This window comes from Festucalex cinctus, chromosome 4, assembly GCF_051991245.1.
Source record: "Festucalex cinctus isolate MCC-2025b chromosome 4, RoL_Fcin_1.0, whole genome shotgun sequence".
Lineage (NCBI taxonomy): Eukaryota > Metazoa > Chordata > Actinopteri > Syngnathiformes > Syngnathidae > Festucalex > Festucalex cinctus.
In genome coordinates this window covers 3,530,609-3,552,793 of record NC_135414.1, presented here as the reverse complement: position 1 = coordinate 3,552,793, position 22,185 = coordinate 3,530,609, and the positions used below count along the sequence as shown (strand labels likewise).

General features: G+C 42.7%; 1 protein-coding gene across 1 annotated transcript in view; it reads right to left on the bottom strand.

Moving 5' to 3' along the window:
• The window catches only part of LOC144017102 (cell migration-inducing and hyaluronan-binding protein-like), a 276,493-nt gene extending 254,998 nt beyond the window's left edge, over window positions 1-21,495 (bottom strand). Inside the window, exons 1-2 of the mRNA XM_077518355.1 lie at window positions 21,358-21,495; window positions 20,690-20,759 (exon numbers count right to left, since the gene is read on the bottom strand). The gene's annotated coding sequence lies outside the window, so the exon portion shown is untranslated. The remainder of the gene's footprint in view (window positions 1-20,689; window positions 20,760-21,357) is intronic.
• Window positions 21,496-22,185: the final 690 nt, after the last annotated feature.

The window sequence follows — 22,185 nt, the reverse complement described above, 5'->3', positions numbered from 1 at the left end:
GCATATGGGTCCAATAGACTTTTTTGTAGGTCTTGGGCTCCCTCATACACCTGAAAATATTCGTCGTTCTTGCTTAAACGTACAACCGGGGCTGCTTCGTTAAAAATTTCGAGGGGGCGCTATTGAGTCATTTTTGTAAAAATAGCACAATCAACAATAAAATATTGCTCATTTTACCAGGCCAGATGTGTGTGCCAAGTTTCAGGAGTTTCTGTGCATGTTTAGACCCTCAAAACTGGCGTTGTTTTCTTGGCGAACAGCGCTTAGCCACGCCCACAGCAATTCGCGAAAACTCACAAACTTCGTGTTGTGACATCATGAAGGCCGAAACCCTCATCTGAGCAAATATGAGGGAGGTCCAGTTAACGTGTTTGGAGAAAAACGTAGAAGAAAATTCGTAAGAAAAAAAATTGCCACTAGGTGGCGCTATCAGTTAGATGAAATGTAAGTTAGTAGATGTCTTTAGAGCTGGACTCTCATCAAATGTGTGAAATTATGAGAAGATAGGATCATCTCGGTCAAGTTAATGCAGCTTTTATTGTCACGAAAAATCTTCAGACTTTGCGTCACCGTAGCGGCCACGCCCTTTGGCGAAAAGTTACAATATTCGGTGTGGGGCATCATCAACATCTTACGGCTTTTCTGACCAATTTTCAACTGGATCCCTTCAACAAGCTCAGCACAGTAGCTAAAAACGTAAAGTATGACATTTATTGTAACCACTAGGTGGCGCTATATGTATAACTGAATTTTGTCATATAGATGATTTCAGGCCGTGACTATTACGTTGCCTGAGAAGTTTGAGATTTTTTGGAGCTTGTACATGGGAGTTATTCAGCATTTGCTCTTTCTGGACAAATGAAATTTTAAAGGCAATATTTGATGCCCCGCCCCCGTCATATAGTATTTCGAAAAGGCAAGACTTTTTGCCCAGCTGTTCTCTTAGGTCTTGAGATGATAAATACCAAGGTTGAAGTCAATGGGATGAAAAATGTTTGCATAGGGGGAAAAAGCATGACCACAGTGAATGTGCCAAAATAGGCCAAAATTGGACATTAAAAAATTCATAGCTCACTTCCTGTACATTTTAGCTACATGGTCCCAATAGACTTTTTTTGTGCGTCTCGGGGTGCTACACGTGCCTGCCAATTTTCGTTGCTCTAGCTCAAACGTGCCGGGCTTGGTTTTTATTTTTCTATGCTAGGGGGCGCTATAGAGTCGCGTTGTTATAACGACTTCATAATATCAAATTTTTCGCCGGACCTGAGGAGTGTGCAAAGTTCGGTGAGTTTTCGTGAATATTTAGGTACCCAAAATCGCGATTGTTTGCGGAGAATAAAGAAGAAGAAGAAGAAGAAGAAGAAGAAGAATTTTTACAAAAACAATAGGGACCTCGCAGCGGTCGCTGCTCGGGCCCTAATAAGAATTCCTTCAGGAACAATAGGGACCTCGCAGCGGTCGCTTCTCGGGCCCTAATAATAATAATGTGGAGTGGTAATGTATGTACTACCATTGACAATAACTACAGCAATCAGAATAATAAAAATAAAATAAATACTGAATATATATGGTGATTTGTGGCACATATGTCATCTATCGGTAATTTATAGATTTCGTGGGCATTTTTTTTTTTTTTTATGATTGTTGCGGGCTAAAATAATCAGTAATATATAAAAGAAATTGCCAATGCAATGAAATATACAGTGCTTAATGCTATCATGGCCAAAATCATTGCCATAACTACTCCTACATTTCCTCCTCAAAGTCATCAGATTAATCTCTCTGAAACATAATTTTGTACACTGTCAATTAAAAGAGTACGGTCATATATCTTGAGTTTAGAATTCTACACATTAAAAGACATGTTTAATGACTGATTTACGTCAGAAAACTGCCCAATTCCAAGCTTGCATCATTCACATGCAAATGTTACATAACTACGCACCGCTTCTCACTTTAATTCAGTCGGTGCTCTAAACAGACCTCGACTGCATCCCCTTCCGTGTGATTTGCCGAGACTGCATATTTCTTTCAACACTTCACGTGTTTAGTACTCGTGAAAGAAGAGAAATACAATTGTTGCAGCCAATTCGTTTCCATTCTATCAGCTTGCTCAAATTACACCGGCTGCGTATGCTCTGCGGATCGACTGCGGCTCAGCTGCGTCGTGCCGGAGCCCACCGCACGGATAGACCTATTTTTTATTTTTGCCGGACGACGCATCTGTCCTCATCCGTCAAATGGCAAACTAGCACAGAACACATCGAGTGGGGAAGACCGACACTATTTCAAATTAAAATTTCCGGTTACTTTTCCGAATAAAACACTCGCCAGATCCTTTTTCACAATCATGTCAGCAAAACGTCATAATGCTTAATTCACTCTTTAAACACCAGTGAACATGGCCGAGAACTGACGGCACATCCTTTTTATAAGAACAACCTAAAAAAGGATGCTGCATGGAATGTCATAGCAGAAGCTCTGGGAGTGGACGGTGAGTTCAATCAAAGGAAGTCCACCTCTCTTTCTACTTCTCTGTTGAGCACAGACTTCCTGTGTGTTTGTCGTTTTTAATGCCACATTATCGCGCGCAATCACGCGAGACAGCGGGAAGTTGTCGGCGACGGAGCTGCCTGACCGCAGTTGTGCGCAGCCGATGAGTGTTGTCCATAATACTGACAATTGGTCATTCGGCAGTCTTTCCGATTTAACATCTTTGTCACGCCGCCAGCGGCGTGGCGGTTCAGGCTTTTATTTTGGTAGTCATGTTTCCTGTTTTGTTTTGAAATTCTGATTCCCCTCTCATCTCAGGTCACTTGCCCTTCCTGCCGCTCACTAATCACCCACCGGTCACCGCCCATGACTATCGCCACCTGTCACCAATCAAGTCACGCAATAAAAGCCATCAGCATTTTCCCCTCCATTGCCGAAGTGTCACGTCTGTGCATGGAAGCGTTCCACAGTCCCCGAGTCCTTGATCCTGTTGCCTTACTGTTTTGCCTTATTTTTGTGCCTTTTCCTCCCCCAGCGGAGTGTCCTTAGTTTCCCTTGTGCCTTGAACCTGTTTTCCTCCCTAGCGGAGCGCCTTTAGTTGTCCCCTGTACCTTGTGCTTGTTTTTTCCTCCCCAGTGGAGCGTTTTTAGTTCTCCACTTTTTGACTCCCCTCTCTCCTCTCTGTTTGAGAGGAGACAGCTGCTGACGACCAATAAATCTGTTGCCTTGGTCGCCTACCTTTATCCTGCGTCTGAGTCCTACCTCTCCTCGTCGTGTCAGTACACTTCGGCCAGCATGGACCCAGCAGGAAAGGTCGAGGCTACGCTACAGAGCCTGGAGGTCCGGCTTGCAAACCAGGAAAAGGTTCAGCAAGCCGTGGTTTCGCAGCTGGAGGAGCTGTCGAGCCAGGTCCATGAGCTGGTGGGCTACATGCGGCGCCGGGCTCCATCCACCACCGGACAGCAACCTCAGCCCGAACTCTCCATCCCGACCACGTCATTCACCGGGGTAGGATTGAGACTGGCCTCCCCAGAACGATACTCCGGTGAACCTGGACAATGTCAGACTTTCCTCACGGAGTGTGACATTCATTTTGAACACTCTCCACAGGCATTTTCCACAGCCCGGTCCCGGGTAGCCTTCATGGTGTCCCACCTGACTGGACGGGCCAAAACCTGGGCAACCGCGGAATGGGCCAGGGGCTCCTCGGTCTGCCAGAATGTACAGGATTTTCAAGCTGCCTTGCGCCAAGTCTTTGATCCCGACAACAATGACCGAGAGAAGGCACGAGCATTGAGCCGGCTCCAACAAGGCAAAGAACTCGTCAGCGATTACGCTATCCGCTTTCGCACCTTGGCAGCCAACAGTGGCTGGAACTCCACAGCACTACAGGATCACTTTCTGAAAGGACTCTCACCCGCCATACAAGAACTCCTGATCCCCGTGGAACTTCCAAACAACTTGGATGCTCTGATCTCCCTAGCGATCCGCGCTGATCATCGCCGACGAGAGTTGACCAAGTCCAGCGGTCACCATAGAAGGGTGGAACCAACCCCCTTTTCACCTCCAATGGAAACTGAAATGCCACAGCTCATCTTGCCTCCTTGACCAGCGCCAAGGGAAGTGCGTAACGTCGAGGAGGAACCCATGCAGCTTGGTCGGGCCCAGCTAACCACCGAGGAGCGACAGCGTCGCCGCCAAGAAGGCCGCTGCTACTACTGTGGTGAACTTGGTCACCTGGTGGGAACTTGCACCGCAAAGAGAGGCTCACCGGTGAGTTTCCCGTCACCCCGACCTGCCAAGACCCAAAGAATCACGCAAGTCCAGAAAAGCCACCATGCTATGACCATAGACCTGCCAGCCCTCATCGACTCTGGTTCCGACGAGAGCCTCATGGATTGGGGCCTCGTAAAACAGCTACGAGCCATCACCGAACCCCTTCCCCTAACCATCCAGGCCAGAGCGCTTAATGGCAAGGAACTCTTTCGCATCACCCACATCACCGAACCCCTGGAGGTTCGAATTGGACAACACATCGAGAATCTCCACGTAATCCAAGATTCGTCACCCACTTTGGTTCTGGGACACCCTTGGCTGCGTCTACACAACCCCAGAATCGACTGGAACTCCAGAAACGTACTGGAATGGAGAAAGGACTGTATGGATCATGTTTTGGAACAATCATCAACCAGTGCATCCTCAGCCGCAGTCAACCAGGTGACTCTTGAGCCTCTCGTCCCTGAACCTCGCCTGCTGCAGCCTCATGCCCCTGAACCTCGCCTGCTGCAGCCTCTTCCCCCTGAACCTCGCCTGCTGCAGCCTCTCGCCCCCGAGCCTCGCCGGGCGCAGCCTCAAGCCCCCGAGCCTCGCCGGGCGCAGCCTCAAGCCCCCGAGCCCCGCCGGGCGCCGCCTCAAGCCCCCGAGCCTCGCCGGGCGCCGCCTCAAGCCCCCGATCCTCGCCGGGCGCCACCTCAAGCCCCCGAGCCTCGCCGGGCGCCGCCTCAAGCCCCCGAGCCTCGCCAGGCGCAGCTCCAAGACCCTGAACCGCTCCAAGTCTGCCGCGCCGAGGCTGCCACTCCTCGCCAAGTCTGCCACACCACGCCAGGTCGGCCAAGTCTGCCACGCCTCTCCAAGTCTGCCTCGCCAAGTCTGCCATGCCTCTCCAAGTCTGCCTCGCCAAGTCTGCCACGCCAAGTCTGCCAAGTCTGTCACGCCAAGTCTGCCAAGTCTGCCACGCCTCTCCAAGTCTGCCAAGTCAAACCGGTCCACGAGATCCCCTTGGTACCTTCCGAACCTGATCCCTCGTTAAATGAAGTCTTCTATCAGGAACATCCTGACCGGCCTGGGCCCGTTGAGGGGGGGGGGTACTGTCACGCCGCCACCGGCGTGGCGGTTCAGGCTTTTATTTTGGTAGTCATGTTTCCTGTTTTGTTTTGAAATTCTGATTCCCCTCTCATCTCAGGTCACTTGCCCTTCCTGCCGCTCACTAATCACCGGTCACCGCCCATGATTATCGCCACCTGTCACCAATCAAGTCACGCAATAAAAGCCATCAGCATTTTCCCCTCCGTTGCCGAAGTGTCACGTCTGTGCATGGAAGCGTTCCACAGTCCCCGAGTCCTTGATCCTGTTGCCTTACTATTTTGCCTTGTTTTTGTGCCTTTTCCTCCCCAGCGGAGCGTCCTTAGTTTCCCCTTGTGCCTTGAACCTGTTTTCCTCACTAGCGGAGCGCCTTCAGTTGTCCCCTGTACCTTGTGCCTGTTTTTTCCTCCCCAGTGGAGCGTTTTTAGTTCTCCACTTTTTGACTCCCCTTTCTCCTCTCTGTTTGAGAGGAGACAGCTGCTGACGACCAATAAATCTGTTGCCTTGGTGGCCTACCTTTATCCTGCGTCTGAGTCCTACCTCTCCTCGTCGTGTCAATCTTATCATCTCTCTCTCTTTTTTTTTAATGTGCACATGTGCGCATTTGTGTGCGAGCGTGTGTGCATGCGTGTGAATTCGTGGAAATTTGTACTTATTAGTTCACCTAAAACCTAATAAAAATCCCATTACCCTCCACCTTAACCGGATACTTCAGAGTCTCACCAGAGTTGTGAAGTTCAGAAGGCCAGGAGACCAGAGGAAAGGTCAAAGGAAAGAAAGATGAATCAAAGTGAAATCAAGCACCAACTAAACACCACCTGCCACCCACGTATAGATGAAGCAGCATACACTGACACCAGCATACACTGATTCAGTGAGCAGTGTGAGGGAGGAGCAAATTCTGTTTGAATTTCAGTAGATGCTGGTGTGATGATTTGGCATGCATAAGAACCGCCACGAAAGAGGGGAGCCGTCGACTGCGGCCCATCAAGGCGAGCACGGCCACCCCAGTATCCCCCAAGTCGCGGCAGCACCAAAGCACAACCCCTCACGCCCCCAGAGCGGCCACCGGCCGGAGAGCCAGCCCAGACAACTGGAGCACCCCCGCCCCGGACCCGTGTCCCAAGCCCCAAGCCCAACGCAGTAGAACGAGGCCCGGCAGGCCCCCATGGCACCCTATCAGCCCACAGCCCCCGTTCCCTCCATGATACAGCAGAAGTCTCTGCCATACATTGCTAGCAGCTGTTAGCATTACCTACGAGTGCCCAGCTGGTAGCTGTAAATGAGTTTGTCAGCTGGTACCTGGCTTTAATTCTTTTTCTATATTCTGGACCAAGGTGACACGACGAGGTAAGGTAGGACTCAGACGCAGGCGTAAGGTAAGCCACCAAGGCAGCAGGTTTATTTCCGGCCAACAGGGGTCTCCTCTCAAGCTGAGAGGAGAACAGGGAAGCAAAAAAGTGGAGAACAAAAAGCGCTCCACTAGGGAGGAAAAAACAGGCAAAAGGTACTGGGGACAACGAAAAGCGCTCCGCTAGGGAGGAAAAAGGGCACAAGGCAAAAGGGGTAACAAAAGGCGCTCCACTGGGGAGGAAAAAGCACAAAAACAAGGCAAAAACACTTGGCAACATGAACGAGGACATAAGGACTGTGGGACGCTTCCATGCACTGACTGTGACACTTCGGCACTGAGGGGAGAATGCAGGTGGCTTTTATTGCTGTAGGTGATTGGTGGCAGGTGGTGATAATCAAGGGCGGGGACCGGTAATTATGGAGCGGCAGGAAGGGCAAGGGACCTGGGGTGAGATGAGAGTTAGATTTTCAAGGTAAAACAGGAAACAGGGACACAACAATAAAAGCATGAACCGCCACGCCGGTAGCGGCGTGACACAAGGATACTTTGTAATTCACACTCCATGTTTAAAGCAGTGCTTCTCAGTTATTTTCTGTCATGCCCCCCCAGTGAGAAGAAAACATCTCGCGCCCCCCCCTCCCCGCGCGACTATAAATAGTATCATTTGTCTATAAAATTGTTATAAGCACACCTCTGCATAACACTGTATCCTTATTAACGTATAAGAGAATTTAAAAAAGAAAGAAATATGGACCAACTTACAAAGAATAGCTTTATTAACTGTAACAGAAAAGATTTAAAGTGCATCTGAAATTAAAAAATAAAATTAAATCCTTAATTAAACTATAAACATTTTTTGACTGACCATGTAAAACCATATGATACGGAAAAATGAAATTACATAAAACCAATAAATAATAATACATTCAAACTGATCACCAACATTATTAACTCAGGAGCACAATAATAAATAAAAAAAAACTTTAACCTGCAAAACAAAAATAAATAAAATAATTCGTGCTGATGTTTTATTTATTTTTTGCTGTGTGCAAAGTACGCATGCTCAGTGCAAACAAAACCCCTACACCACCAAGCGAATGGTCCCTGCGCACACCAATAATGAGAGCACCACTGCCCCCTAATGTACTGGAGGTGCAACTGCACTTTATTCTAGGGCAGTAAAAAACATCAAATAAAAAATAAAAAAAGCTTGTTCCCCGAGCCAAACCTCGGTCTTTTGATGGAGCCTTGCGCCCCCCTGGGGGGGCCCGCCACACTATTTGAGAAGCACTGGTTTAAAGGAAGGGAATGGCCCGCAATGGGGTTTAATGCGGCCCGCGAGATGATTTTGTAAATTACATTAAAAAAATAAATAAATAAATAAAGAATACATAAATAAATAAATAAATAAATAAATAAATAAATAAATAAAAAATAGAGTAATGTAAGACCAATTCATTTTAAACGATTGACTTAGTTTAACCACTGTCCACTCACCATATAAAAAGATATTGGGGTAGTTTTGTTTAAAAAAAATAAAATAACAATTCATTAATAAAATGCCGAGGTATCGGATCAAGACTGACTCGATGAGCTGACTCGGACTCTAATCCAAAAAAGCGTGATCGGGACTTCCCTAATATATACAATGAATCATTTTACATTAGGTGTTCCATGAAAGTTGGGTTGCACTTTTTAATTTTTTAATTATTTTATTTAATTTTAATGTATTTTTTTAATTACTGGTACATGGAGGGATGCTTGAAAGATTAGTTTTGAATTCGGCTCATGCAACCTCCCAGACAGTGGAATGGTGATTCTTCATATTTAAAACACAGGGCATCAGAATGAGCAGCCAGCAGGCCGGACAAGAGGAAACACATACTTTCTTTAAAACTTGATGGTTTTCTCAAGTAAACTGTGGGATTTGGCTGTCTGCCCTCATCCTTCATGCCAGCCCTCTGCTAGGACTTCTCTTCGTCTTTCTATGTGTTTGCATGAGTGGAAACTACAACCTAGACTGGAAAATTAGAGCTTTGTAGCTGCCAAAAGTCATCGTCTTCATATTGCTTTCATGAGAAAGTTTCAAAGTGAGTAGGAAGGGATTTTAGAAAAAGTATTTCCTTCCTCACTTGCAGGCTTACTATTTTTATAGGTGTAAAAGATTTTACTATAACAACATAAACAAATGAACATAGGACCATATAACAAATACAATATAAATGTTTTTGTTGTCAATATACAGTAAATATACTCATATATTCTGATGTGCATTGTGATTATAATGACATTGAATCCGATAAGTAAATTTGTCAAGCCAGATAATAATTATTGGTGCTAAATGATGCAAGTTTATACATTTCAATGCTGGCTTAGTTGGATCATCTTCCACTTTCACCAAAGGTAAATGAAAAGCAAGGTAGCGTTAGTTCAAATGCTTGTCTACTAGAGGGGGAAAGGGGAAATGGCTTCAGAAAATAAATTTTTCAGACCTAAATTTATATAAAAGTTAATTATATCTGAGAACATAACTATTTTCGCGCAGTTGGTACGATACCCAAATTTGGACTTCGATACTATATCTGCAAAAAATATCTTGAACATTGAATTGAAATCTTAAAACATAAGTAAAAGGCAGTGAAATGATAACTCGCAGCAAAGCAACTTAAAATGTGTTCTATTTGTATTGTTTAACCCTTGTGCCTTGGAATCAGTGACACCCTCTAAGAGTACATTTTAGCCAAATAAGTAATTCTACTTTGAGGTGTGATAACTAAGTCAATTTTTAACATTTTTTTTTATTTCAACCACTCAAAATGTTCATTGGCATCAGAACTATCCATACATATGAAGTTTTTTTTTTTTTTTTATGTATTCCCCCCTCTTAGGACAATACAAGCCCAAAGAATGGACTATGAAGAAAACGAACTGTGCTGTATACATGTATAAAAAATAAATAAAAAAATAATACTTCATATGACATAATTAGAGCTTCGAATAAGGCAATAAGTTATAACAACAATTTTTTCAATGCATGCCAAATTTTTTGACAATGGCAATTTAACTCAGAACACCCTCTAAGAGTACATTTTAGCCAAATAAGTAATTCTACTTTGAGGTGTGATAACTAAGTCAATTTTTAACATTTTTTTTTATTTCAACCACTCAAAATGTTCATTGGCATCAGAACTATCCATACATATGAAGTTTTTTTTTTTTTTTTATGTATTCCCCCCTCTTAGGACAATACAAGCCCAAAGAATGGACTATGAAGAAAACGAACTGTGCTGTATACATGTATAAAAAATAAATAAAAAATTAATACTTCATATGACATAATTAGAGCTTCGAATAAGGCAATAAGTTATAACAACAATTTTTTCAATGCATGCCAAATTTTTTGACAATGGCAATTTAACTCAGAACACCCTCTAAGAGTACATTTTAGCCAAATAAGTAATTCTACTTTGAGGTGTGATAACTAAGTCAATTTTTAACATTTTTTTTTATTTCAACCACTCAAAATGTTCATTGGCATCAGAACTATCCATACATATGAAGTTTTTTTTTTTTTTTATGTATTCCCCCCTCTTAGGACAATACAAGCCCAAAGAATGGACTATGAAGAAAACGAACTGTGCTGTATACATGTATAAAAAATAAATAAAAAATTAATACTTCATATGACATAATTAGAGCTTCGAATAAGGCAATAAGTTATAACAACAATTTTTTCAATGCATGCCAAATTTTTTGACAATGGCAATTTAACTCAGAACACCCTCGAAGAGTACATTTTAGCCAAATAAGTAATTCTACTTTGAGGTGTGATAACCAAGTCATTTTTTAACATTTTTTTTTCTTTCAACCACCCAAAATGTTCATTGGCATCAAAACTATGCATAAATATAGTATATTTATTTATTATTATTATTTCCCCCCACCATAGGACAACAGAAGCCAAATAATAGATTATGAAGAAAATTAACTGTGTTGTATATATGTATAATAAAGAAATAAATTTGAATCTTTCATATGACATAGTTAGAGCATCAGGCAACACGGTAGCTTTGATAGAAAACTTTGGGGAAAAAAGTACTTTTTGTGGGGCTCCGGAGCGGCACCGGGACCCTCCGTGACTTTAGCCGCAAATTGTGTTTGATTTTCGGGTACAGGAAGGCCCGATTTACACCCCCATATCCGGCGTCGCACTTCAACGAGCCACGTATCTCTTGTGCTCACGGTTCCAGATATGTGTCAGATATGTGTCATTTTCCCCGTAGGACGTACGGTTCCGGACAAATAACGGAAAGAAAAAGCTCCATTACACCGATCCGTCCGTTTACTTTACCCGGAAATCGTGCGTGTTTTTCGGATAAATTTACACCGCCTGTATCCAATTGTATCCGGCGAACGGAAGTCAACACAGCGACGAGCTACATACCGTTGGGAAGCTACACGGCCCCCGCGGCATTCCAGGACGTGCTCATATGTTCGTTTATGTTTATTTTGTAGAAGTACTTACTTGCCAACTTGCATTTGCAGCTTTTTGTGTCTCCGATCGCCGTTCTTTTCCTTAGATCCAGGAAGCTCATGTCTCGTGCACGTTAGCCTCTTAGCACGTTAGCACGTTGTTGTGAATACAAACTAGCCGAATAAAAATCGAAGCTTAGCACTTTCACACGTAGAAATGCAACGGCCAGATAAGATAACCGACGAGGAATTCATCTCGACAACCGTTACATGTTACACTTCATAAGTTGCAAAAAAAAAACGTTTTTTTTGTTTTGTCTTATCCCTTCTGCTTATTGTTTTCACCGATCCATGCTCCTTGCCATGTTTTGAAGAATGCACGAAGGGAAATACGTCACCTCCACGTTGCACGCACGTTTGGCCACAATGGCACGCCTGCCCCCTGCAGCCTTGGCAGAGCAAATGTCAATGCTCGGCTGTTCAAAATGGATGATCGAACTGTGCATGCGTGTGGAATATGCACGCTATTAATTCTGAAGTTCTGAAGTGAAGAAAGAGAAAAAAAAAATTAAATAACAGCCTTCACACACTGAGGAAAACCGCTGTATTGCAACGACGCCCACCTCTAACAGTGGCTCATTTTGGGGACATAACAACGGCAAAGAGCATTGCCATTCGACCCCTCCCACTAGGGAACGTGCTTCCCACGTCCATGCAGACAAACAAACAGCATATCCCAACACGAAACATAAGTCAATAGCTCGCAATACCTTTTTCTGCACAAAAATATAAGTGGCGCGCGTGTACGCGCATCCACGAACACGCACGCGCGCCCACTAACGTGCACGCGCATCCACTAACATCCTGTCGAATGCACAATCAGTAAAAAGCACGAAGAAATAAGTCTGTGTGGAATATGGCGTGCTGGAATCAGTGCGGCGTTTGCAAGGAAAATCATTAATTGGCCTCTACCGCCACCTGGTGGATTTGGGGTGCGAAATCTTTCTCATGGCCATGGCACCGTCGAGGAATGTCCATAGAAGGATTTCATGCAGAAATCACGGAAATTGCAATAAAATACATGCAGTGTCCAATCGGTCCAAAAATGTCACTTATAATGTACATTAATGTTACGCGGTTGGCTAACGCCAATTCCAGGGATATTATAATAGATATCTCCCTCATGCAATGGCTGAGAAATGTTGGCACACTCGCATTTTGACGGTCCCCCAGTTTTCCAAAGCCGTGGCTCATTTTTTTTTGTTTTTTTGTTTTTTTTTGTTTTCCCCCTGCACAATCAACTCCTAATTTACATATTTGGCTAAGCAAATGGCACAAGGGTTAAAAAAAAAGAACTCTGAGATACCAATTAGAATACTTGGTATGATAAATACAAAAAAAACACACAATTTGAACATTCTTATACACACAGACCAAATGGACACAAAACATTTAATATTTTTTACCAGTGCTTTCTAGTGAGGTGGATGACTGGTTAGCACGTCGCCTCCCAGTTCTGAGGACTCCGGTTCGAGTCCAGGCTTCGGCCATTCCTGGGTGGAGTTTGTCCCTAGGTGTGCTTGTGAGTGTGGATGGTTGTTCGTCTCAGTGTGCCCTGCGATTGGCTGGCAACCAGTCCAGGGTGTCCCCCGCCTACTGCCCAGAGCCAGCTGAGATAGGCTCCAGCACCCCCCGCGACCATTGTGAGGAGTAAGCGGTCAAGAAAATGGATGCTTTCTAGTGATTCAAATTTGTTCCCTCAGTATTTGATCGCGATTACGCAGTCTCATTTTTGTCCTACTTTTTTCTAGCGTTGTTCCGATACCATTTCTTGGCTCCTGATACCGATTCCGATACCCAGCTTTGCAGTATCGGCCGATGCCGATACCATACTGATACCTAAGGTTTTTACTTCTCAACATGAAAAAGCTGTCCTGCCAATGGTTCAGAGCATTCAAGGACCAATAGGATCTCTTAGATCAGCATGCAGTGAACATGTCACATATCAGTGAACGTCGTGCACGAGCAAGACACATAATTCTGCATCCTATATTAGTCCTATGTTAGCATTCGAAATAATGGTATCGGCATGTTACTTGTTAGTACTCACCGATACCAATACCACTGTTTTAATGCAGTATCTGGGCCTCTGCCAATACCAGTATCGGTATCAGAACAACACTACTTTTTTCTCCAAAGCTTGAAACAGATATTTGAATAATATCTTGGAATTAATGTACAATCATGAAATCAGTGACTCCTCTTTATGTATATATATATATATATATATATATATATATATATATATATATATATATATATATATATATATATATATTTTATTTATTTTTTTCCTGCAAAATAAAAATATTGAACACAACGATCAAAACAGACTCTGCTTTACCAGGCATCTTGTATAATTCACAATTCCCCAAACTTCTCGCTTACAGGTTTAGTTCTGCGTATGAGCACCATACTCCAGCAGCATTGATTTGCGAGTACCCGTGAAAATAACTTCATTCAATCAAACTTTATTTATATAGCACCTTTCAAACATTCAAATGCAAATCAAAGCGCTGAACAATTAAAAAAGAAAAAAAATGTGCATTTCAATGGGTGTCAGTTATGCACAGATTTTTGTTCTTTGCAATACTATCTATCCCCTGCAAATAGCGGGGATGAACTGTATACAAATATATTTTGTAGTGATTTTTTTTCTCCTCATTAACATATTTGGAATTGGATTACTCCAAAAGTAAACAATATTAATCAAGTTGCACTGGCCTAATGCAAGGCTGACACATGCACAACTTTTGGCCACAATCTTGTCGAGGTTCCCGCACTGTTCCCACACTGTTCACGACGAGTTTACGAATGCGTGACCATTCGTGTCCACATTGACACAAACGGGCACGACGAGTTCACGAACAGTGTGCATCCTTCCCGCATCGTCCCGATGAGTTCAGGAACAGTTTGCGCATAGTTCACGACCCGGTCGCGAAATTTTGTTGTGACAAAAATTTTGAACATTTCAAAATTTTTGCCCTGACATGGCACGCAGTCACGATGGGGTCTACGCACGCTTCACGCCACTTTACAACTCGAGTCATGCCAATCCGTGCTACAATATCGTGCAAGTGTCAGCCTTGCAATATACAACCTCAAATGCCCAGTTGGAGCTATACCCAGCCCGCCACATTTTTTATTTTCAACTTTTGGTTGTAATGTAGCTTGAAAAAGGTAGCGTATGACGTAGCTACTTTAAATAGATAATAGTTTTTTTCATTTAGTTCATTAAGAAGTAAATGTGTGTTAGCTTAACTGCAAGATAGATTCATTCTATTGAGTAAGGTGAATACATATAAAATGTAAAGTCATTACAAAAGTACTCTTTTGAATAGAGAGCAAATATGATGTTGTACATACATGATAGATGATTGAATACATGAGTGTTGATAGATGAGACTTGAGTAAAGAGAGAATGTGTATTTTTGGTGTAAACAATTTTTGTAAATTTTATTTTTGATCAAATTTGAATTGTAATGGAAACATTTCTATGTGAATGATAATGTCATCCAACTGTGATGAGAAACTAGTGCTTTAATATGAAGCATATTGGCAAGCAGAATTATTTCACCATTGCAGTTAACGATTTGAATCAACATGTAAATAAAGATAATCCAAGTGCATGGACAAAGAGCAACAAGTGTCCAGCGTTGCTGATTTACGTATCGTATTTCTGGTATTTACAGGATTATCTATATATCTGCCAGCGGGCACCCAGCCGGGACCCGTTACATCTGTATATATATATATATTTTCTTTATTTTCCTATGGCTAGGAGCTACACTTTGAATACATAAAATCTATATGTGCGTTTCCATTACCCTTTTTCGCAAAAATAAAAGTGATATTGTACTATTTCGATAAAGTACAATTTCGAATTGTCGGTGTTTCCATTGAAGAGAGTTTTGCTTCTGAGGCGCAATTCTAGGAATGTCCCGTCTCGCGAGACTTCGCTGTTCTGTAGGAGGTGCTCATGATGTTTACCGTAGACGGACATCCGGTGTATTTATGTTACTTTAAAAACACTCACCCCTCATCGGGCGGTTTCGGGCATTTAGTGTTGGTGTTGTTGTGTGTGTCCCTCTGCAGTCGGCAAGCAGTTTTGACACGAAAGCGAGTGGCCCCGTACTTCCGACTTCCTGTAATCCTAAAATGTTGTTGTTCCCATGCAGAGGCTGGGTAAAAGGCGGGTTACAAATTGTTAAAAGTTTCTGATGTTTTCTGGCATCCTCCCTGCTAAATTAACCAGACATGGCAGGACACGATTTCAAGCTCTCCTCTCCTTCAACTTTTCAAAGGAGACTCGCTCGATTACACCTCTCTCTCTTTTGACGTGCAGTAGCCGATACAAATCACTTCAGCGTGTAAAACTAAAATACAAAACCGATACTATTAATTCTCAAAACAAATAGTACCGTATATTCATGACTATAAGGCGCACCTAAAAGCCTTCAATTTCTTCAAAAGCTGACCCTGCGCCTTATAATCCAGTGCGCCTTGTATATGGATCAATATTGAGCTGCAACAGGTCTCGCTGTCAAGACGCTATCGGTGACCCTGCATGATCGGTGGCGCGCATGTGCAGACGATCCCGCCATCTTGGTTCACTAGCTAATACTAATACTTTACCTCAGAGAAAATAATAAAACAGCTGTTTATTCATTTTGGGAGTGAATGGAGTTGTCAGAAAGCTGGTTTGTAATCTATTAATAAAGTTTGACTGACCTATCTGACTGTTTTGTTGACATTCCCTTTAGCGCAGCACCATCTAATGGATGCATAACGTAACCCCAGCCTCTACTGTAGCGCCTTATATATGGAAAAAGTTTTAAAATATATCATTCATTGAAGGTGCGCCTTATAATGAGGTGCGCCTTATAGTGCGGAAAATACGGTAATTGCAAGTTTAATAAAAATACACCTAAACAACGTATTGCATTCCTTTCCTCCGTGACCGGGTGGGTGTCACATGACTACTAATCCGCAAAAAGTGTTTCCATTACACTTTAGCGAAATACTTATTTTTTGATACATCTCAAATACCACCTCATGAGAGCGCGAAAACTTTTTTTGCGATATTTGAGATTTTTTTCGCAAATCCGGTGTTTCCATTACCAGCGTACTTTTGCAACACATTCCTTTTGCGCAAAACTGAGGGTAATGGAAACACACCTTATGTAAGGTGGAGCAAACTAGAAATCTGACAAATAATGGGCTGTGGCAAGGGAACAGAACTTTTCAGGGTTTTCGGTCCACGATGTTACCTGGGAGACTGTTCCATAGTCGCGTATAGGGACAAAGCTCCTGCTGTGGTGGACTGTGCGAGACGTTTTGCGTCTGATGGTGTAGGGGTGTGCGGCCACAGACCCGCGCATTGCTCTAGCTGGAGCATAGTGAACCCCTGACAAAACAGTCTGACGAGCCGCAGGAGGAGAGTGCCCATGGAATGCTGGGTGGATTATGGAGAGACCAGCTATATTTTGACGTACAGAGAGGTTCCACAGGGTGGTTTGGGAACATGCTTTGACACTTGTCCTGTAGCCGGTGGAAAGATTTTAGGACATAGGCTGGTGCTCTATTCCACACAGGGGAAGAATATTCAAAGGTACTTCTGTCCAGATGGGAAGGGACTTTCTGCAGAGATGGAGCTTCTGCTTCTGTACAGCATACCCAGCAAACGTGCAGCACTTTTTGCTTTTTCAACAACATAGTGTTGTTTAGGGTCATCCCAAGGAGGGTGATGTTTTCTGACTCCTCAAGTGCAGTACCTTGAAATATTACCTTATTTTTGCGGGACACAACCATGCTCTGGGTCTTACCAGGGCAGAAGGTTACCTGCTACATCTCAGCCCATTCTGAAACCCGTTTGAGATCGTCACTGATTTGCTGAGCACACTGCTCACGATGGTTTGGAGATGGCATTACCATATGCAACGTTGTGTCATCAGAAAACAGGATGGGAGATGCATGCTGGATGACATCAATGAGATCATTGATGAAAGCGATGAAGAGGGTCGGGCCAAGCATTGATCCCTGTGGCACTCCCTCCCTGACATCAGCCAAAGCAGAGCTCTTAACGTCGATGACTCTGAACTGGCAGTGATGCAACAGGTAAAAGTGTAGAAACTGGAGCAGTCTTCCGCGGATCCCAAACTGATGCTCAAGCTTCATGAGAAGTCTGCGGTGCCACAGAGAATCAAACGCTCAGGAGATGTCCAGGGCAACAACTCTCACTTCCTGTCAAGATGGATGGTCAAAAGCATCACAGCAGTCTTGAGAAAGGACGACATGAGGGTGGATGGTGGAGCGGGGTCTTCTGAAGCCAAACTGAGAATTAGACAGGACAGAATGATCTACAAAGTATGAGATCATGGAGTCATTTATAATGGACTCCATGACTTTACTGCCTATGGGAAGTAGGAAACTGGTCTACAGTTTGAAGGATCAGACTTGTCGCCTCAATGTCATGAGAATGAAATGTCCTGGATGAATGAGAATATTATTCACAAGTGAGCTGTTGAAACCGCATATCCTTGACACTAAGTCACGCAAGGCTTCGCCCAGGAGACCGTATTTGTTTGTGCGTGGATGGAAGAAAGAAAAAAAAAGTCATGCGAGACTTGTCGCAATTATTTGACATCAGGTAGCGCTTTGCTTTTGGGAGGTAAGTCGAATGGAGACACGAACAAGAGTCACAACGTGCTCCGGCAAGTTTAATGTCCAAAGTATGGAAGACATGTTATTTGAACATTGGAATGCTGGATAAAAGTGTCGCCATGTACAAAGACTGTCAACCTTTAGTACGGCAGATGTACGTACACGCTTGATGAGCCGGTATGGATCCGCGGTTTTCAACCGCATGGACAGACAGACTGGATTTCTTCCAATTAAAATACCCAAAATACGACCAGAGGAAAGGTAATAACGGCCTTACAGTTTTTTCAAATTGCTAAAACACAATTTTGCAAACTAGGCTCGTTTTACCAAAATGATTCACAAAACCACACACCCGAACTGCAAAACCCCTCACATATCCTCCAAAATGAAGCACTGCAACCAAAACTACATGTAGCTTTGCCAAAATCAATCTCTTTACCAAGTGGCACACACGTCATTCATGTCGGCAGATTTACGTCTCATCAACTACACACTGTTGGGCATAATGCACAGCACTGTCATCTTTAAGGCTCCGGCCTTCCTGGGTAGAGTTTGCATGTTCTCCCCATGCCTGCGTGGGTCTTCTCCGGGTAGTCCGGTCTCCTCCCACATTCCAAAGACATGCATGGCAGGTTAATTGAGCGCTCTGAATTGTCCCTAGGTGTACTGGTGAGTGCGAGTTGTTGTTCGTCTCTGTGTGCCCTGCAATTGGCTGGCAACCAGTTGAGGGTGTACCCCGCCCACTGCCCGAAGCTGGCTGGGATATGCTCCAGCACCCCCACAACTCGTGTGAGGAATAAGCGGTTAAGAAAATGTAGGCTTTGTAGGCTTTTATCTGAATTTGACCAGTCAGGCGCAAACTTAAATATGTATGGCCATCCAATAGTTGGACATATCTAGGGTACCATAATTACAATAAACTAAGAATACATTGAGCTTGCTTATTTTGCCACATGAAAACAATGCAATTTTTTCCATCTACTAGGTAAAGTTCAGGGACCAAAAAAAATATCTAGCGATAATGATGACACACTATTTTCCTAAAACAGACACTTATTGTGGCTTTAGAATGCTTCAGCATGAGCATATAAGACACAAATAAATGAATGAGACTAAACATTAGGGCTGCACATTGCACAATATATAAAAAAAAATATTGATATCACGACATTGGCCCATGCAATATGCATATCGCAAAGACAGGCAATGAGTTTCATATGGAATTATATGGAATTTTATGCTTTTGTCGGAATTTGACCAGTCAGCTGCTAACTAAAATATGCACCGCCATCCAAATACATCCGCACTGGCATCCAATACATTATCTAGAGGTCATTACAATTAATTAACTAAAAATATATTGAATGAGCTTATTTTGGTGCAAGAAAAAAATCAAATTCTTTCATTAGATGATAAAAATGTTATTTCTTTAGGTACATGTTAAATATCGCAATAATATTGATATGGCTATAGTCAACAATTATATTGTATATCGTATCATGTTTTTCCAATATCGTGCAGTATATTATTGAATTGAAAATGGTCGAAATATCTCATCCAAGAACTGCTTCCAAATTACAGTACCATGTCATTTTATCCCAAATGCTCGTAGTCCATCTGCATGTTTTAGCGCAATCCTAGTCACTTTTCATAGGATGCTCTTCCACTGTGTGTGTAGTAGGCTCACTCATTGGCTCTGCTCTAGTGATGTTTTCCATTTAAAAATAGTATAGCGGGAAACTGCGAATAGACTGCCAAATTGAAATCACCAGTTGGAACTATACATGCTAACACACAAAAAATAAAAAGAGTAAGGTTATGTATTTACTTCCCAACATGTGGCTGTTGAACACACATTTTATTCCAAAGGAGACCAATGGCACAAGAAAACACGCTGCTGCAGCAAAGGGCAGACTGAGGAGGAACATGCTTGGCTACAGTATGTTGGGCCAAGACACACAACTGGGGAAGCTTAATGTTAGCACGGGTGTTCATTTTTATTTCTCACTGTGTAGCCACAAAAGTTATAATGAATCTTTAATGACAAATCTGACCTAAGAAAGAGAACCAGCTGTGGTTTCTGTCACTTGTGCAGTATCACACTGCCATGCTTGGAACAAGAAATGAAACTGTATGAAAATTTCGTTACATGTGTATTTGTATTGTCATGCTAACAGAAATGTAAACAATAATACAACGTTATGTTACTACAATATAAAATCGGATGTGCAGTTGGACATCAGAAACAAACAACTATAGTGCCATTTGATAGATACAAGACACTACTGTACACTTGTTTCTTAGGGGATATTTTATATTAAAGTCCGAGCTGACTAGTATTCTGCAGTCACAGCCTGGCAATTGGCAATAGGCCATCCGTCAATCACAACTTCATCTTGTGTTAACTCAGGTCTTTGCTCAAAACTTCATTTTATATTATTCTTATATTATATTTATTATTTATTCTCTATATGACATTCTTTCTGTTGTATAAGGGAAGCTTGTCATTTTTTTTTTCAATATTACACATTAGACAAGGCATACGTTTTGTTTTTGTATTTGTAACCTACTAGACTCCTGTTGACTGATCTGTTTGTTTGCTTTAATCCCATATGGTATTTTATTTCCTATCATTGGTTTTTGCATATCACTTTTTTTGTTTTATCTTCTTCAAAAATTAAGAATAGAAGTAAACATGGGCTAAAATTATAATTCCTGAAAACAAGAAGACCGAAGCCCTTTCATTTACTTGATTGCCAACAGAAGAAAATAGATAGCACTTACTTTATACTTGTGGGGTTCAATGCAGACTGCACTTAAGTTGTTACCTCTGGTGTCAGCCAGCCACTGGGCACTGCACACACAACAGTACAGAGTAGACCAATAAACCAGCATTTTTATGTATGTATGTATGTATGTATGTATGTATGTATGTATGTATGTATGTATGTATGTATGTATGTATGTATGTATGCATGCATGCGTGTATGTACTGTATGTATTTATTTATATATTAGTACAGTATATGGTTTAGCTTTTTAAATATAATACCGCAATACCGTGCTAGGTAATCACAAGAGAGTACACCAAAAAATTCTGTGCACCATAGACCTATACCGTGGTAATTCCTAGTTAAGTCACGCTAGCACTTGCACGTACGATGAGTCAAGTGTAGGAAGCGGCTATATCAAACATACCTTCGTCTAATTTGTCATGACAGCGCGTTCAACAATTCACTACCTACTTAATGACACCAAAGCTACCTCCAGGCGTTAGGCAGTGAGACCAGCATTTTTCGAGCCGAGGTGCGTGAAACAAAACACACACACAAAAAGCACACCTGTGGCTCCAAGCGGACATATGACACCCTTAGTTCTATTAAGGACGTGTTAAAGAGTAACAGTCATACAAATCATCATAACGACAAGGGTTAAAGAGGGGTGTATTCTTACCGAAAGGTGGCAAATGTCTGGCTCTCTAAACCTGACAGTTAGAAGTCGTGAAGTGATGGAGCAGATGTGCAATTGCTGGTGCCGGTACCGGAGCGAAGAGACAGTCATTTCTCTTCCAGGGAGCACACAGGCGCGCTTCTATTTACTTGTGCTGTTGGAAAGACACGCCCACTGCGTGTCTGTGAAGGCGCTTGTTTGAATGTGTGTGTGATTCGTTTGCGCTTGCGCGCGTGCGTCCACATATAATAACTGATCAGTCTTTGTACAAACGTTCTTGCTTGAATGTTTTTTCTTCTTCTTCTCATTGTTGGTGGTAGTGGCGGCGGTGGTGGTGTCTTCAATTGACATTGTGAAAACCAGACTGCCCCCCCCCCCATTTTAAAAAAGGGACATCTGGGCACCAGCCACTTAGGCAGACTGCATACAAGGAAAACTGCAGTTCTCTTTTTAACTGCCTGATGTGCAACAAAACAGCTGGTTATGTGCACATTCCACATTCCCATGTGGAGAACCAGTGAATGATTGAATGTTATGTCATGAAGACTGTGTATTTATATGTTGTTTTTTTTTTTTAGTATATTTCATTTTCAAGACTGTGCTTTATTCGTAATCAATCAAACACAATCATTGGAGTGCTTGAAGGACACCAAGGAATAAAAGGCTGGCGACAGCAGTGTTCACATTACATTTGAAAGCTCTCATGACATACCACTACACTAAAATGTCACAAAAAGTATGAAAATTAAAGAGGTACTCAACAATAAATCAACTTTTTTTTTTTTTTTTTTGCTTAGAGACTGTATAAACTGGTGTGTGCTGATGCTGCCA